The sequence below is a fragment of the Dryas octopetala genome, chromosome 4, assembly GCF_963921425.1.
Source record: "Dryas octopetala chromosome 4, drDryOcto1.1, whole genome shotgun sequence".
Lineage (NCBI taxonomy): Eukaryota > Viridiplantae > Streptophyta > Magnoliopsida > Rosales > Rosaceae > Dryas > Dryas octopetala.
Window position 1 is genome coordinate 11,586,779 of NC_141369.1, and position 6,207 is coordinate 11,592,985.

General features: G+C 35.0%; 1 pseudogene; it reads right to left on the reverse strand.

The window, feature by feature from the left end:
* Positions 1 to 2,005: 2,005 nt before the first annotated feature.
* LOC147286821 (F-box/kelch-repeat protein At3g06240-like) lies at positions 2,006 to 3,133 on the reverse strand (annotated as a pseudogene).
* Between the last annotated feature and the right edge of the window lie 3,074 nt (positions 3,134 to 6,207).

Consider the following 6,207-nt stretch of genomic DNA (forward strand, 5'->3'; position numbering starts at 1 on the left):
TATGAAATGCCTGAAGCATATCACCAGAAGCGATTTCCTATAAGATATAGGACAAATTACTAAATCAAATCCCAAATTGAAAGTGCCATGAAATATTATGTGCTTGAAGCAAATCCTTGAAGGATTGAAAGAGCTTGAAGCTCAGAGTATGTACTCAACCTTAACACTATGAATATGTTCAAAATTGCCTTATTGAGTACTTTGATTAGAACCCGAATTCGGAAATTGTTGCAACATTTTCAAACTTTTGAAAGAAGTTATGAATTAATTTAGGCTCCTGAAGAGCTCATAAGATTATTGAATGCTTGAATATTGGATTTGATATAAATAACCTTGGGAAATGAAATAGTGTCTCGAGCTGCAGATCGAGTACTGTACTAGTGAAATTCTTATGCCCAACGGTTATTCAATCTATTGGCACTAAGAATGATTACTTGCTTCCTAAGGAAGATGTAAAAAAGATCTTTGGTCCAGAAGCACCATATCTTAATGTGCCTTATTCAACTTAAACACAATGCAGTAGACCGAATAAGCATCGGTGATTGTGTCATATAATTTTTCCAATACTCAAAGTATTTTCATAATAATTCATCTCTTTTAGAGATAATTGTTTCTAACCACTTTATTTAGTGGAATTATATTTTGTTTGTATTACTCCAATCTCAACAGGATTTCAATATATGATGACAAACATATAACCCCTGATGGTATAGAAGCCATGTTCATACAGGCATTGTCAAACTCCATTCTCTAGAAGATGGGATGTGAGATATCATTATTTGCTGGATTATTGAGCTAGTCAAATTAAAGCTTGTTGTTATCAGGGGGAGCATCCAACCATTTTGCGTGTTGTACTCTTTTCCCTTCGACTAGGTTTTTGTCCCATCGGGTTTTTCCTAGCAAGGTTTTAATGAGGCAAAGCGCATCCAACATTGTAGCAGTGATATTGCAAAAGTTGCACTCTTTTTCCTTCGCTTTGGTTTTGTCCCATTGGGTTTTTCAAAGCAAGGTTTTAACGAGGCAACATTCACTGATTGGAGAAATATATCAACATTAGGGGGAGCGTGCCATCAAACATTGTACTCTTTTTCCTTCGTCCAAGGTTTTTGTCCCATTGGGTTTTCCTGGCAAGGTTTTAATGAGGCAGTGTCGTGCACCCATCATATCTATCAGAAACACATGAAGATTGTACTCTTTTCCTTAGCTAGTCTTTTTCCCATAGGGTTTTGGCTAGTAAGGTTTTTAATGAGGCAAGGGTTTTGGCTAGTAAGGTTTTTAATGAGGCAACTATCATATTCAATGGACATCCAAGGGGGAGTGTTGTAAATATCATTAATTATGTGGCTGTCCATTATCATGTTCAATATTTATCTCATGTATTATCTAGAGCAATTGTATAGATAATTATGAGGAGTCCAATTCATTGTAAAATAGGAGACCTTAAGGGTCTATCTCAGGTCATCCAAGAGCCTATAAATAGAGGCCTTATGTGAATGAGAAATACACTCTGATTCCTCCTCAATTCTCTCTTATGTTCTCTTTACATTTCTCTTTATTTTATAACAGCTGAGATATTTATGGATATTTAAATGACACCCAACATTTTTAAAACCTCAGGGGGTGTATGTGTAATTATTAAAACTCCAGAGGGTGTATGTGAAAAGACAATAAAATTCAGGGGTGTAAGTGTAATTAACTCCCAAAGAAAACAACACCAGCACAACCAATTCACATTAGTTAGTAGAAGGTAAAAATAGATTAATTGAAAACCATGACATCCATACCTTGAATGTACGTTCAATACTTCTACATCATCCCCCATCAAAATGTCCTTGAGCGAAATAAAGCTTGGAACGTGACTACTTGCTTCAAAATCTGGATCAAACTCTTGAAGCTAGCTGAAGATAAATGAATCTGTACGTAGTTTCTTTGGTGATAGTAAATCAAGGCATTAACACCATCATGAAACATCAATAGACCCCCATTTTTTAAGTATCTCATCGGTTTATATATAGAAGCCACTGGGCCAAGTGTGATCAATATTAATAGAAACCCTTTTTGTCCAAGATTTTTGTTCACTACAATCTTTCATTACCCACACATCAATCTGATCATGATCGGCATTGCACACACAAAGACAACCTCCCAAAACTGATCCCAAGCCCACTTTATGATATGTCTTCAGTTGAAAAGGAGGTGGAGAAACTGAATGGAACCGGCAATTATCAAAGTCAAAAGAAACTATATAATTTAAACTGGCAGTGTTATAGTAACACCAATAAAGTGCTCCTTTCAGGTAGGTGGGGAATGCTTCCATCCTCGCTGCTGAGGGCGGAGCACGGCCAACACATGCATGTCCATGAACCTGTCCCAAATGTGTGTATCTCAGCCAGCCTAATGTAAGGAGATCTTATATAGTTGCTGAAAAATTCTAAGCACCTTATATTGGTTAGACTTTGGACTGAAACCAAATCCACAACAAATAGATTCCCGTTGACCGTCGTTCTTCAAAGCTTTTGGAAGGTCTGTAAACTCACCGGATATTGGATTGCATACGGCAAGAGGTTCATTTGAGAATGGTTCTGACAAGCAAAGCAAGCCATTACACGAATTTACCAACTTGTACTTGTGATTGTACGGATCTATGTTGATGCGACGTTACGTTTTAGTTTCAAATTTCCTTCTAGTGCCACCTTTCTTTTTAGTGCCATGTTCCCCTTTAAGTATCGCTTTGACACCATTGTGGTGACTGATTACCTCTTCAGCAATGCGCAATGGGATCTTAAATTTGGAAATAGTGATACAGAGATAACACTCGTTAACCTTTGATCTGCCAAAGTCATTGAAATCAAAACCAGAGAAATCTTCATGCTCAACCATGTAAAGAATTCTTGACACACAAGTTGGACCCCAGGCTTGGATCAAAGAACAGGCCTCTGCTTGTGCAAAGTGCAGCCTAGTAAATTCTGGGTCCAAAATTAGTTTACGCCAAGTCTTGCATGCATACACATTTGCAAATGAGAATGCTCCTTGTTGGGAGCTTTAGTAGAACATCTTGAAAGATTGATTTTGGAAGATCTGTTATAGAACCCTTTTTGATGGCTTTAGCTTTTGACTTTCTTTTCCTTCTCATGGCTATTCTATGAATCTATAAAAGAAAAAAAAAATCCCAACAACAACAACATAAATATTTCATAAGCCACAACTGACCCACATAAAATCCAATTGAAGTGGTAAAAGAACCATTTATTCAATTGAAGAAAAATGAAAAGGAAAACAAATATGAACAAGAAAAAGACGCACAGACATAAAGATGTAATAGTGTGAAGTAGTGAAAACGGAATTGCAATAGTCGAGAGTATTACCTGGAAGGAAGGATTGTCGCACTACTTGCAGTTGCAAAGGAAAGAGAGCAGAAAAACTCAAAAACGTAATGTCTAATATAAGGAAAGCTAATTTCTAATGAGGCTTTCTGCTTGACGGTTCACGATACGGCACCGTTTCACTAGTTATCAATGGGCTTCCAGCTTAAGCCCAATATCATCCAATACTTCCATCCACTATTTGCATTGTCTTAAAAGGGAGTCAAACTCCGGCCTCAGGGGATAAATGCTCTATTCACTTTGGAGGTATAATTCCACACAGATTTCCCAAAACCTTTTTTTTATTCATCAACCATCGTCCATAAGATTTGGACACTAGATTAGATGTGTCAAATAGATCGGTCCAGCCCATTTAAGTTGGGTCCATTGGTATTTTTGTGCCGTACTTGTGTCAACCCATTTAATATCATTGTATTGTGCTCGTGCTAGCTAGCTCAGATAGCTAAGACCTAGGTCAAGCACCGTCTCGGGCCATTCATGCTCGTGTTGTGTTCTTATCATACCTTAAACGGGCCAGACCATGGACCATTTTTTCTCTTTTCATTTTAGTGTGAAAAGCTTATCTTAAGATATATATATATATATATTTTTTTTTTTCATAATTAAAGATTAACATTTCTTTGCATGGAAAATTGAATTTTCTATTTGTTGAAAAGTTCTTTAAAAAGGAAAAAAACAATGTTAAATTTAAACGAGTTGTACGTAGTTCGGACATTTTGTGCTTGTGGTTGCATATTGTGCCGTTCTTGGCCCATGTCGTGCTCATATTATGCCGTGCCTAATGGGCTAAAACCTTCAGCCCAATCCGGCCTATTTACATGTGTTGTGCTCGTGCCAGCCCGGCCCTTTTTCGTGCTCGTGCCACACCGTGCCCGTTTTAATTATGCCCTTTCAACTTATGTTGGTTGGTGAAGTAAACATTGATGATTGACTTAATTTTCATATCTACAAAGTTATATTCAATTTATAAATGCAATATGAAAAAGATCTAAATAGATACAATTATTAATTACATTTCCATAACGTTACCGAAACGCTCTTTTGAATTCACTATAAATGAATTAGGATAGTATACTTGGCCAATCATTAGAAAATAATCTATTCATAGCAAAGAGTCATTCGATACAAGAAAAGTTTTGAGGCCACCATTAGATTTTCTTTGACTGTTGTGAACTCGATCTTTCCAATCCCATGACATGTTTATATTGTAAGATATATCATATCTATAAAGCATGTTTTATTTATTTTATTTTCTCACATACCCAACCTTAATTCATTTTTTCTCCCATTTCATAAGATTTATGCTTCCTTTAATTTGTACGTAAAATATGAAATAGCTGTTACTCTACATTCTCACATTATATACAATCATCTTTTTTCGTACTAGCTAAATGGTTTTTATGGCAGATATATGTTATTATGTAGTTATCAAGAATCCCCAAATTGATGCAAAAATTTTATTGGAAATCTAGGTTAAAAACTAACTTATCAAGATAATTAAGTGTGGTTTATTTGATCTACTCATTTTCACCTCTTTTTTTTTCCTGCTAATGTATATACTTATTTCCTCATTGCAGCAATCTTGGAAGACTTTTTGAAAACAATCATGAGAAAGTCTTATTTGAAAATATGAATATACATATTGATAAAGATGAATATTCACATTCAATCGGATCAATGATTTACCAGATTATCGGATCGTATAGAAATCATGGTATGTTGAATATATCTCTTAATTATCTTAAGAAAATGTTCTCTTTTTATTTTATTTTCTCTTCCAAAAATTGTTATTGTTCTTTTAATTATTTACATATTTCAGTATTTTGCAAAACTATTAACCAGATTTTAATGGTACCTTCAGCTAGCTGATGAGGCCAAGCTAGACGAAGAAGATATAATGAAATGGGTTATGATGCTAATGAGAGATTTAGACGATCATGATAACGAGCAAGCAATTGTTGTGGCCGATCATGAAGCAAACCCAACTGGCTGACCCAGATCGATCAAGAAGAAAATAATTGGGCCATATAAAACCAGAGTAGAGGAAGATGAAGAGTCAAGAAAGGAAGGGAATTTAAAACAAAACTTTCTTGGAATTTTATAACACCAACCCTTGTCCCCCCCTCATGCTTCAAAAGGAATCTTGGCTTTTTTTAGGAGCAACTTTGTAATTTTTTATTTCATTTATAGGAAGCAAAAATTTAAAACGGATAATAGGTATAACCGTATAAGAAAGAAAATGGTGAAAGAAAAGAAGAAAAATCATTGTGCAGAATCTATTGTGTCTATCTTCTTCAAGCTTTGCCCTTCCAGAATTTGTCCTAAATCAACAGGAGTTGAGATTTTTCTGCTACTGCCCAAGAGTCAGAAGAAAAGCTAAATGTTAGGTTTTAGTATATACTTTGAGCGTTTTTTTAAGGATATGTACATCTGGATGTCAATGATAATAATTCTTCAGTATTTTCAATTATTATTATTTTTTGGGTTAACAGAGAAAGTGTTGACTGCAACTGCAAGCCACGCAGAGTTTTGTAATTCCAACATGCGAGATGGATTAATTGTTTTGTGTATAGAGAACCTTAATTTTGTATATTAATAGTTTTACAATTTCCATCATGCTGTCATAATTTCCTAAATGGATTAATAGCTGTCAAATATATGTTATTTTGTAGTTATTAACCCAGGCAATATCCGAATCACGCCAACGTTATGGATTAATCTTTAACTAAAAGGATTGGCAGACAGTTTTGTGTCATTGCCCTTGATGTAAATTATAAATGAATTGAGTTTTACTGTATCTGAATAAAAATGATTTCTCATAAGG